Source organism: Cavia porcellus, unplaced genomic scaffold (assembly GCF_034190915.1).
Source record: "Cavia porcellus strain 051 isolate PalLab524CR breed Dunkin Hartley unplaced genomic scaffold, mCavPor4.1 scaffold_1, whole genome shotgun sequence".
Lineage (NCBI taxonomy): Eukaryota > Metazoa > Chordata > Mammalia > Rodentia > Caviidae > Cavia > Cavia porcellus.
This window is the reverse complement of record NW_026947484.1, coordinates 237,601,413-237,614,268: the sequence shown is the minus strand read 5'-3', so window position 1 is coordinate 237,614,268 and position 12,856 is coordinate 237,601,413. Positions and strand designations below refer to the sequence as shown.

General features: G+C 46.8%; 1 long non-coding RNA gene across 1 annotated transcript in view; it reads right to left on the bottom strand.

Moving 5' to 3' along the window:
• The window catches only part of LOC134471821 (uncharacterized), a 354,989-nt gene that overhangs the window by 88,355 nt on the left and 253,778 nt on the right, over positions 1-12,856 (bottom strand). Inside the window, exons 2-4 of the long non-coding RNA XR_010041508.1 lie at positions 6,500-6,654; positions 6,197-6,382; positions 1,128-1,408 (exon numbers count right to left, since the gene is read on the bottom strand). This is a non-coding gene — a long non-coding RNA (uncharacterized LOC134471821). The remainder of the gene's footprint in view (positions 1-1,127; positions 1,409-6,196; positions 6,383-6,499; positions 6,655-12,856) is intronic.

The following is a 12,856-nucleotide window of genomic DNA, read 5'->3' as shown; positions in this document are numbered from 1 at the left end:
TCCTGAAAGGTTGCTATGTGACGTGTAATTCTATTCCTAATTATATACTCACAGGAAAAAAGAAAAGGAAAAGAAACCTGTGCCTGTACACAAGTATTCATGGCAGCGTAATTAAAATTAGCTAAAAGAAGAGACGGTTCCATTTCCACCAGTACACGAGTGGAGAAATAAGTCATGGTGTATACACACAGTAGAATATTATTTCACCGGAAAAAGGAAAAAAATATTTATATGCAAGACAACAACAACCTCGATGGACCTGCAAAAACATTATGCTAAATGAAGGAAGACAGGCACAAAACGTCACATGTTTCTATGATCCTGTTTAACTGGAATATCCAGAGTAGATCAGCCCACGGAGGCAGACGCAGAGTTTTTGTTGCTGAAGGCAGGAGGAAGGAAAGAGTATGGAGTAACTGTTTAACGCTTATTGGTGGAGGTGATGAAATAGTTTTGAGCTGGCTAGAGGTACGAATTATCCAACACTGTGAATGTCACTAAATTTTTTACTTTAAAATTATTAATTTTACCTAGTGTGAATTTTATCTCAAAAAAAAATATGGCAATGTTACAAAATATCACCAAAGAAGTCTACAAGGCGTAGACCTTGCTTTTGGCCTTGAATGATGGCTGAGATTAGGCAAGAAAGGAGAAGGTGGATTGGTGAGCAAGAAGTAGAGAATAATTTCTCTTTAATTTCACACAATATTGCATTTCTGCACGTTCCCACAGAGTCGGCCCCAGGATCACCTCATTTTATCACCTTCAAAATTCCCATCCAGCACCCAGCAACTGCAGGAATTAGCAAGAGCACTCCACACATTTGCAGAAGGCTTTATAAAATTTGTGTGCAGAGAAACTGGGGCAAGTTCTAAATGGCTCAGAAGCCCAAGTCAGTCTAAAGTACTGGGCACCTCAGATCTGAGTACTGGTGCATCAGGTAACTCAACCCAGTTCCTGGGGCACCCAAAGCCCTGTCTTGTAGCCCACCAGGACCTGCTCGGTTCTTCCCTGTTACCCCTCAAGACTCTGTCGGGGGCAAAAGTCAGGACTCCCAGCAAGATTATACCAGTGAAGGGCTGTCCCTAGTAGGACACAAGAGCCCACCTTTACTCTGCGTCACTCACCACTTTGCCTCAGGGTGAAGACTCGACATTGGTCTCTCTGATGGTAGTCAGTCCTGACTTTGTCTCATCTTCTTCAGCAGCAGATGAAGGTCAAATTCCACGTCATGGATGGCTTCCTGCTCCTCAACGGAAGGGTTAACAAGCAGCTCTCAGAACTCTAAGAGTAGCCCGCGTATTGCTCCAATTTTCTGATTACGAGCTCCGGGTGGCTTCTGTGGGGATCTACCCACGGTGCCCTGGCTTCTTCCCACCAGCCTCTACTGCCAGCAGTGTGTGGAAGTCTGAGAGGAGAGAAGTCGTAAGACGTGCTGTGCTGTACATAACTTGATGCAGTGAGATACTTCTAAATGCGAAGAGAAATATTTGTAACTGATTGCTTTGACTTAGACCCACCAAGCTTAGAGACAGAGCCACTGACCTACCAGGGTGCTTTATTCTTTGGACAGGAAGCAGAATACTGACAACATAGTCCATCTCTTCTGCAGAGAAATTCTTCATCCCACTGAAGCCCAGAGATCACTCCCCCAAACCCTTCTGCCCCCCTGGCTGCCTCCTCAGCAGGGGAGGGACTGTCACTGAAACCTTATCCCAGGTTTTCTTTTCCTCCAGCCTGTCACTTCATGCAGGGGTAGAGCTTGTCTTCCTCCTCCGGGAGCATCTCATGGAGCCTCTTACGGTGCCTGCACTTATGCGTGCTGGTGGACCAGTATTGTGCAAGTATATTCTTACTCCTGTGTCAGTAACAAGAAGAGTTGTATGACCTCCAGATTTCCTTGGGCATGTATTAAAACTATTTTATTGCATTTATTTCATGCCAACTTTATGCTAAGCACAATGCCAGGTCTTTTATATATCCTTTTATATATCCTGTATCCTCAGGGGGCAGTTGAGGATCAGAGTACCGACCGCCACATCTTTCAGCTTTCTTTCCCTGCCAACCATGATTGCTAGTGCCCACTCCTACCACCCCATCATCCCACTGTGTTATTTTCTCTGCCATACTCTGTAACCTCCATGTCTACATGCCCATGCTAACCACCTCCTCCATCTCAGAATATTCTGGAATACTATTCTCTTAGCGATATTGCTGTCAAATGCCTGGCTTTCCCTGTACACCCCATTCCTCTGGCTCTGCTGTTCCAGGCTCCATAAGGGTTAAATGAAAAGTCTCTGGAGCAAGTTACTTCACCTGGTAATTGTGAAAATGAATGTGTAAACACATGCAGCACAATCACAGCAAGGCCTGGCACATAGCAAGCCAGTGTTTAACAGTGTTGTCCATATTACTGTGATAATCTGGAACCCTTATACTTCCACTAAATTTGTAAATCCCATGGAGCCTTTCCAGGGCTTTTCTCCTCTCCCTTCACCAAGGCAGCCTCTTTCATGTCCGTGACCATGTGTCACCTGCACACTGGCATCTCCCCATGCAGACCTCATGTACACTCCAGGCTCGTTCCCCAGTTACCTCCTGGACGCTGCCATGTGGATGCCTCCAGTGCATCCCAGGTGACAAGCCCATAACAGGACACCCCTCTTTTCCTGCGCCTCCTCAGTCCTCTTTGTACTGATGGCAGTGGCACCATCATCTGCTGCTGACTTAAGTAGCAGACTGTGGGTTCATCTTTGCCACTTCTCTCTAACACCTCCCATGCCACAGGCATTACCTCAGGCTTCCAATGTCACTTCCAATGTACCCTAAGACCATGCCCTTCTCTACGCCTGGACAGCATCACCTTCATCCAAGTGGCAGGAGTCCTCTTTTGTTCCTACCAATCCCTGCATACCCCTTTGGTGATGGTTTAATGCAAGTCAAATCATGACAGCCTTTGCACAGAGCCCTCCTGGTGCTTCCCATACCTTTCAGTGAGAGAAAACTCAGTTCCTCACAGGGGCCCTCAAACTCCTTAGCATCTGGCTCCTGACTCTTCTGGCTTCACCTTGTCATCGTCTTCCTGGCTGGTTGTTCTCCTCCCACTATGGAACCACCATCCTCCTCTCTTTGCCTCTGGCCTTCAACATATGCTCTTTCTTCAGCCTGTTCTCTTAGCAATGTTTGTGTCTTTAACCCTGCTAAAAATGTCTTTGAACGTATAAAACAAAGTGTGCATGATTACACATGAAACCAACTATGTAAAGCAACATTTGTGATGTACCTGTCTGACACAGAATTGATCATGGGGAAGGCGATGCATACATAGGGCACAAAGGTCCATGGAAAATCCCTGTACCTTCTGCTCAATTTGTCTGTGGGACCTAAAACTGCTCTGTAATATAAAGCCTACCTGAAAAACATCAGTGATGCTGTAACAAGAGTATGTGTGCTCCTTAATCAATGTGTGTTTACTAACAAAATCCAACAATGTGTCCAGCAACTACCATGATTCTACTGAATGTGATAAGAGCACAGTTGTTCTATTGGGGATAAAACCACAGTCATTGCCAGAACTATTGAAAAAAAGTGGATTTTCCTGGAGTTAAGAGCTTTGTACCAAGAAAATGATCTCTTTCCACTCTTCTACTAATAGCACTGATCCATCCTTTAGCCCAAAGATGACCAGCAATCTGCCAAGCTGAGTCCAAACCGTCTTTTGCTATCCCCTAATTTTTATATCTCAAGACTGTTTTTTTTTTATTTTTACTTCATATGCATTTATTTGCACAGATCTTTCTCTGTTACCAGACTGAAAGTTCCACAAGGCTTAGAATCAACCCTTTTCTGCCTGCAGGTTAGCAGGGAATGATTCAAATGAGAGAAAGAACTGGCCCAGGGCTGACACCAAGGGAGCGTGGCTATGACACAAACCTGACACTAAAGATCTTGTTCTTTCCCTGCACCACACCGCGCTAGGCAGGTTAAGAAATAATTTCCCACACATCTTCCTTCTTGTACTTACTCTGCTGACCTCTCCACCTAACAGCAAAGTTGTCTTTGTAAATTTATTTCTCTTGGCCTTCAGAAAGTCCACCTCTATCAATGTAAATTTGTAACTTTCCAATGTAGCTCTTGTTGAAAATTGATAGTGGAATATAGGGTTCACATGTTGTAGTTACATTAGTTTTATAAAATTTTGGATGATTTCAAAGCTAGTAAATAACGAGTTTATAAAGATGTTGGTGATGATATATACACACTGAGTGTTGTAAGCCTTTTCCACATGTTAGCTCATTTAAACCTTAGTCTAATTCTACCTCACCATGAGGAAAGCATGAAGTAGAAAGAGAATGAACCCAAGCACCTTGACCCATCTCCACAACAAAATCAGTTAAAATTTTTTTCACCTATTGGGGCTGGAGATTTAGCTAAGCAGCTAAGCAGGCAGTCATGAGTTTGATCCCCAGTACTGATTTTAAAAATAAAATAAAAATTTTTCCACCTGTGATGAGTACAAATGTTTTAGATCTCCAAGCAGTGAGACCTTAACCTACTCACCTCAATCAATACAGTACTCGGGGTCAGTGGATCATCAAATTATCTACTCTTTGCCTTAGAAATTGACAAACAATGATACAAGTTCAAAGTTCAAGACTTAAATCCCTGGCTGAGTGGATAGGGGCTGTCACAGAGCGAGAGCCCAGAGCAAGGGCATAGAGGGAAGGGCTGGCAGAGAAAGGGCGATTACTGAGAGGGCCAGATTGCAGCTCAGAAGAGCCAGACTTCTCTCAAAATAAAAAGTAAAAAGGGCTGTAGATTTATTTCTATATGGATGCCTTGGCTTCAATCTCCAGGAAACAGAGAGGAGAGAGAGAGAGAGAGAGAGAGAGAGAGAGAGAGAGAGAGGAGGGGAAGGAAAATGACTGCTTCTTTACAACTCATTTGGGCGTCTATAAAATGGGACCAGCCATGCTGACACCCCCCATTAGCACGTGTGAAAGGGGGAGGGAAGGACCACTGCAAAGACCGAAGGGCCCAACTCACACACCTGCTGTCTCAGTGCTCTTACTGCAGGAGCCTTAAAGAGCAGTCACCCGGGAACCAGCAGTGCAAACACACCCTGGCCTGCAGGCTGGGAGGGGCAGCGGCCTCCAGAGGGGCTCCTTGTCCAATGACCTCATGGTCCCCAAGTCCTCTCCTCTCACAGCCTGCGTGTATCCTTCCTAATTCGGGGCCATCTCTCTTTGTTGTTCCTATACTGATAACTACAATTAATCCCTGGCATTTCCCAACAGCTAAATCATCATAATCAAACTCTGCAGCTGCCAGATCTGCTGACTCAAACCCCCTATGTATTCATATGATATTTGCTGGGTAATTACAGAATAGAGGTAATTATATTCATGACTCCATTACTTTCATAATTCCATAGACCCAGAATTCACCACACACACACACAAAAAAAAACCTCACAGAACCCTCAGAATAAACTCCTTCAATAAAGACCCCGTGACCTCCTCTCCCACTGGCCTCTCTGCCTCATTCATCTTTTAAAACCTTCTCACTCATCAGGGACACCCTCTGAGCCACTAATGAAGGAAAGAAAGGAAATGAACCTAAACTAAGAATGTGGTGACCTGCACTTGGGGTTTACCCGAGGGCTTTGGGATTGCATTACTGTAAAACTTACTTCACCCACATTATCTCGGGCGCCACATAAGGAAGGCTGCTTCCTGTCCATACCATAGTCCAATTCCATACTTAATGCCAGGTACCTGTCACAGGCTCACTCGAGGGCCCAGGCTCCTTCTGTCTTGTGGCTCTGACCAATCCAAGTCCTCATCTGTTTGCCCAATCAGTTATCAGATGGGGAAAGTCCCTTTCACTCACTTAACCCAGATGTCAATTCCACTCTCATTTCCATTGGCAACTGCTCCCCACAGGGTACCCCACAAGGCAAGGGGTCAGGTGGATGTAGCCCTAGCAAATCGGTCACCTCCCAATGACCGCCCCGATGATGGCGGAGAACACACTCTTTGTTGGCTAGCTGCACACTTCTATCAAAAGTGTGATGCTCACAGGATGCAGTGAGCACCCAGGGTATTCGGGGAAGGAGAGGCCATACAGCTCCATGTAGTAAAGCAGATATCCTAGAGAGATGTCAAGGGAAACTCACTACCGTGGTTCTGTTCACCTCAGCATCCGAATGGGCGGAGTGAGTCAGCCTGGGGGAGGTCTTCGGTCTCCTTTTGCATTTCTCACTCTCCTGCCCTGCTTTCCTCATGCAGCCAGACAGCCTGACAGGGCTGCTCCTCAAACTTCTCCCCAGTGGAAGCCGTCTTTAGAGATCTGTCAGCTTCCTTGGATCAGTTAGGGTGCTCTAGAGGAACAGAGTCAATGTAAGTATGAAAAAGGGTTTCTAACTTACAGGATCAGCAACAGAAGCACCCCAATGGCTGTTGACACAATCAGAGGTGGAAGAACCCAAAATAGCCACCTGCATACTGCAAGGCCCGAGATCCCGCAGCAGTCAAAGGATGAAAGCTGATGCAGAGTTCCCCGTGCGAGGCTGTCAGAAGTTCAAGAGTCTGCCCTGGAAGTCTGAAGATGTTGGAGACCAAAATCCAGAGACGATGGTGAAGACTGGGGCACCTGCAAAAAAAAGGAAAACACTTATTTTTTTCTCTTTATTCTGTCCAAGCTTCAAGCCTATTGTCTGCCTATGTATCTAGCATCCATTTAGGAGTCTGCTAGGCTCTTCTGACTCGTCAATCTGGTGCCACAGTGAGCCATCACTTCCTGCTCTTTCTTCCCACCTCAGAGCTCCCTCGTTACTTCTCAGCCTGCTGAGGTGCTCCCAGAGGGGAAGACTTGCATGTCCTGCAATGGTGAAGGACACCCCCAAGGACTCTGGCCTCCTGTCAAGGGTCAGGGAAAACTCTGGGCCTTTTGAGACTGGAGAAGGAGGGGAGAGGAATCAGAATGTGGTTAAGTGCTATCCCTGACTAGAGAGCTGCTTCTTGGGATCCAAGTCCCAAAATTGATGGTAATAAAGAGGATCGAGTCCCAGAAATGCTGAGAACATGGTGAGGTGCCTGGGCTCCTGGGTTCTGAGGGGTAGAGAGCCCCAGAAGGGGCCCTGCAGCCCCTGATAGACTTCCAATGATTAATCAGGACCAATTCAGATGGAATCACCGATGGGTCCCTGAGGAGCTGAGCAGGGAAGAGGAGCTGCTGTGAGGATAAGGAGCCAGACAAGAGGTGGCCACACGGGGCCTCGGGATGTGGCAGACCTGCCCTGCTCATCCTGCCTGCACGGCTCGGCCCCAACCCAGCACACATGTGGGATCCCCAGGCAGTCTTTCCAGTTTTGAAAACTCCAACCTAAGAACCATCCTATATTTCCCATTCCGAATTTTCCCCTTCAGCAGATTTTTTTTGTTTTTTTGTTCCAGAAAAGGGATAGAAGTAAGTTTCATTGAGTTTCTTACACTTGAAAACCTTTACAAAACAATGCATCATTTTTCCCCTCACACTGCTTTTGGGATGGGTCGGGACAATCCCTAGAACAGCCCGCAGCACAACAGTCAAGAACCCAGCGTGAAGGCATCTTTCAATTCCGAGGGGACGAATAAGAATTTTCCAATTAATATCTATTCTCTCAGGCATGATTCAACTTTGTCAAGCTCCTTGTCTGGAGAATCCATGGGATTTCCAAACACTGGTAGAAAATCATCTTGGTGACATATTACAAATTAGTTTTCAGTGTAATTTTTAGAAGTGTGTATTGATAAGCAATAAAAAATACTAAATCTACTGTTTTTTAAAAATTTCTCCTTGACAAGAAAGAACGGGCCTTCTGCTGCCCTCTGTTCTCTTCTGGACCCCGTCTTTATGTCTTGCCTATTTCTGCAGATACATTATATATTAGCTACTTTTCTCATCACCAAGACAAAATACCCAACACCCAAATTAAGGGGGGAAAAGTTTATTTAGCTCAGTTTGTAGAGATTTCACTCCATACTCAATTAGCTGCAAGGCAGGATGACATGCCAGAGAGGCATCACAGAGGAGAAACAGTTCATAGCAAGGCAGGAAAGGTAGCAAAAGACAAGACATGACCACGGCTCTCTCTGTTCCTTATATCTTACTCAGGCTAGAACTCATATGCTTAATCCTAGCATCACACGAGGAATCAATCCCAGTATCACATCCGTGATCCCAGTAGCACAAACCCTAGATTCAGCAGCCTCTAAAAGGTATGCTTATGAGGGCATTAAGCTTTGGGGGGTCAGCTAGACACCACAATAATACATTATGCCCCATCTACCCAGAACCCGAGTTCCTACAGCCCTAGCCATTCTGAAGAATCCTGAGAAAGGAAAGACCCCTCTAAAGGCACTGAATACTCAGATAAGGTCCTTTCAGAGGTTAGCCTCACAAAAAAGCCTCCTGACCCTTCTTTCGGACCTATATTTAAACCACTTATGAGTTCACTTGTTAGTCTCTCATGTGCCAAGGACAGTTCATGGGGAAGGAGGAAGGAATACAGGCAAGAAGAAAGGTGAGGAGGTAGCAAGTCTAAACCAGGTGACAACTCTGACAGCACTCTGCCCTTAGGGAGGGTCAGGAATGCCTGAGCAAACAACCCAAGGTTTTGCAGGTGCTGGGAGGGTCTTGGAGGATGGGTCATCTCAAAGGGACAAAGTGGAGAGACTGGTCTGTCAAAGTGTGAGCGTGCTGGTGTCTACCCAGAAGCAGGCAGAAGAGGGCACGGAAGGCCATACGTGGAGCAGGCCAGGCTGGTCCCGGGAGGTTCAAACAGGAGCCAAACTGATAAAATGCTGAAGACTGAACGTGAGCCCAGAGTCCTGGGCAGTGTTGGGGGGGCACAATGGAAGGTGCTGAGGGGGCATGGGCATCTCACATCCTACAAGGGGCACCGGGTTCTAGGCAGGGGTGTCATCGAGGTAAAATGCCAAACCATCTGGGACTCTGTGACCATGGGAGACATCAAAGTCCAGGTCCTGGTTTCCAGTGAGTGATGGCCCCGAGCTGGATGGGGGTGGGCAGCGGCATTATTAACAAGGCCCTGATCTGACCACGGAGGCACCCAGGGGTGGCTCCGGGAGCCTCCCTCCCCCCCTTGGCAGCCTCCCTGACAGTAGGCGCCTGTCTCTCTCCACCCCCCACCCGGGAGGCTTCCAGCAACTGTCCTCGCCTCGGTTGGGGTCAGCAGGACCTCCCATTATCCTGAGCTCACCCAGAGAGCTGGCCTCAACCATTTAGCCTCCACCAAGGCAGGCAGTGGGGCGCCTGCCTGGCTGGGGAGTCGGGAAGCTTCGTTAATCAGGCTTTCAGAGCACTTTGCGATGCAGAGATGAAAGACGGCTGAGGAGAGCAAAGTACCGCTATTACAACCTCCATCTTCCTAATTGAGGAAAATGAGGTTATTTCCAAATCCTCTGTGATGCGATGGAAAATGTGCTTGATAGAACCACACTTAGGGCTTCTCCCCTCCGGAGCCACACAGGGCAGAGGCGCCCGGTGTTCACCGTGTGTGCGGAGCAGCCAGGCTGGAGTCCCCCCACTCGGACCTGCCCCTGCTGCCCAGAGTCCCTCCTGATGTACCAGCCCCCAAGAAGGGAAGCCACCAGAAAACATCAAAGTTGGGTGCCTTCCTGTGGCAGGGAAGTCCTCCTCCTCCACACTGAGTAATTGGAACAAAACGACCCAGGTAGTCTTGCGGCAACATCAAAGCTGCGTATAATAACCTCACAGATGAATTCGACAGTGAATACATTCACAACCATGGCTCAAGTCTGAAGCATGCCGCAATTTTTTTTAGCTTCAGAACCTAGCAAGACGGAAAAGAAAATAAAGGTGCTGCTTTCTTTATTAACCGGCTGCCTCCCCATTCAGGCTGCAGTGCAAAGTGTGGGTTACAGCCTTTGAGTCATAAGAAATCAGTTTAGGAACAGTGGTAAAGGGAGCAGTGACTAAGAGTGGAATCTGGGGTCAGGGAAGAAATCCCAAAGTTACGAGTGTGTTTCCACACACAGATCCCGGCCCAGCGCAGGCCTCGAGCACACAGAGAGGCTCTGAGAGACAAGGGACCACTCACTGACCACGGTAGCAACCACACTTCCACCACACAGGAGGAAGAAGGGGGGAGGGAGGGAGGGAAGGAGAGAAGAGGTCAGTGAATCAGAACAAAGGCAGTCAGGGCAGGACTGGGACAGTCCCCCAGGTATGACCTTGTCACCCTCCACTCTGCATTTGGCCAGCTCTACTCCATACACTGGGCTCTTCCACTGCCACCCAAGGTCACTCTAACAACCCTGCCCATGGCAAGGAATATACCAAGTCCAAACAGTGAGCAGAAAAGAATCTCATTGGACAAAGAGCTATCAGGAAACCACGAGGCTGAGTAAGTCTTACGAATGCTCTGCCGTACCATGACTTTGACCTGGATGCTCGATTTTCATTTTCCTTTTATTTAACTGTTCTACTTTAGTGTGATTAGCACAGTGATATTAATGCGATTCTGTATTGCTCTTATTTTTCCTACAAAGGAGAGATTTCTTAGGTTTTTTTTCAGTTAAAATTATGGTTGTATCCCATATAAACCTCAGCTACTTTTTTCTGACTATTACACATCTGACCTGAAAAGGTGCTTATTAGAAATTCCTGCAGAGCAGGCTTCTCTTCCACAAACTGAGGGCGAGAGTTCGATTTACTCTCAGTCAGTATCTGCCCTCTGCCCCCGGGCACTGCCACTCACACCCAAGGCATTAAGTGAATTAAATGGAGAGGTAGATGATGAAAAAGCTTCTCCAACAAGCAAAGTATTTGAAGATTTATCAACACCTCCAGGGCACTCTGAGCCTCTCCAACTTACCTCTGAAATGCACAGGATTTGGGAGGGATTAAGAGAAACCTGAAAATCTCTAAGAATGCAAGACAACAATTAATGAGTTGGAAAGTTAAGACTCCTTAAAGTAGGCTAGGAAAGTGGCCCCATAACAAAAGCCAGCCGAAAAGACAGAAATGCTTTAAAGAACTTTTGGGTCTACAAGAGAATCAAGTTTAGTCTGCATTTTTACTCTTCTGTTATTAAAAACAGAGCAATTATATTTCACCACGATTCTCTTTCCCGTTTCCTACTCAGTGGCCCCATTGTGACCTACGTCAACTTAGGGTTTGACTCAAAGCTCTGTCTTTGGTAACACCTCTGTCTTTATTGTCACGGCCCTGTAGAGAGCATGGGACAGGGAGCCAGGAGCAGCATGACCAGGTAACCAAGTAGCAGCCACCTTCTCACCCACCACTCGCCCTCTTCTGTACCTTACGCCTCCAGAGTGTGCTGCTGAACTTTGTGTACTCTCTTACACTTTCCCCACTGCAATCAAGTTTTATGTTTTGCTATTTCATTCATCCTGCCCGTAATGCAGCACAATTCTTACCCACGAGATCACCCCTACCAAGATCCTTTCCCTTCCTCCAACCCTGAAATCAGAGCAGGCTGTCCCCAAGGTGTAGAAAGTTAGCCTTACAACTCAAGTGTAAGCTTTCTGGAAGTCAAAATGCTGAGCATGTGGCTGACAGACAATAAGTATTTACTCACATGAAAGATTGTGGCCGGTCAGTCCTTACTGTGAGCACAGAAGGAATCAAAATAGGACACATGTAGTTGAAACATAAGGAAAGATAATTCTAACGCTTTAACTACTTGTAGTATTTCTGCTTCATCCAGAATTTGTCTGGATGAAGAATTCATCTGTCTAGAATTTTGGCAGACATTCTAATATTCCCAAGAAATGCAAAACCCAAGTGTACACATGGGTTCCATAGAAACCACATTTTCCTACATAGTAGGAAGCTCTTTGCTAAGTGGTATACCAGTAGTCCCAGTCTTCTTCCCCCACCCATACATCATAATTCACTTCAGTTCACATGCTTGCACAGAACACTGTGTCTCACCTTCCCTTCATCATGCTTCTCTTAGAGTCATCCTCCCTACCTAGAGCTTCTGGACCATCATCCATGTCTACCGCAGGTGGTCAAGCCAGCCTGCAGGAAAGCCCTACCCAAAGACTAATGGAACTGTTCCAGTCTGGGCGCTCATATCAGTCTTTCTAAAAGCCCCCAGTTGTTTCAAAAGTGCAGCTCCAGTGAAAAACCACTGCTCTGGTATGCCTCCCCTCCTAGGCCTCAGGGCAGAGGGAGGCCAAGGTGGGGGAGACGCAGCTACCCTCGGTGGCCTTCCCTTTGTTCTACAAGGACTGGACAGACAGATTCTGTGAAAGCTTTGTGGGTAATTCTGAGGATGGCAAGGTATGAAGGGTGGTGAAATACAGTCCGATTGCACAAATGTCCCAAAGAACTAATAAGCTCTTCACGGAAGGTGTTCTCACATGCTTATCCCAGTTGCCAGTGTTATTTCCCAGCACTGAGGCTCATCAACCCATTTGTCTGAACCTTCATCAGGACTGAAGAGAGGCTGCAGCCAAATCTATAATTTCCCCTGACCGCCACGAAGACCTCTTCTACATCACAGCCACAAACACCTTGTCTCCAGCTTCTGCACCACGCTCATTGTGGGGCAGGGGTGTCTCCCAAAGCACCAGCAATGACTTATAGACAAAACCACTCATCCTTGAGGTCACCATCAGTACCAAGTGGCCCTAAGGATAGAGATGTATCAACCTCGTTGTACCTTAGAATCACTTGGGGAGTTTAGAAAAAAATCTGTATTAAAACCTTAACCTGGATCAATTAGATGAGAAGGGCTGGAGATGGAAACCAAGCACCACTGAAAATCACATGTGCAGGATCTTAGGAAGTAAAATTG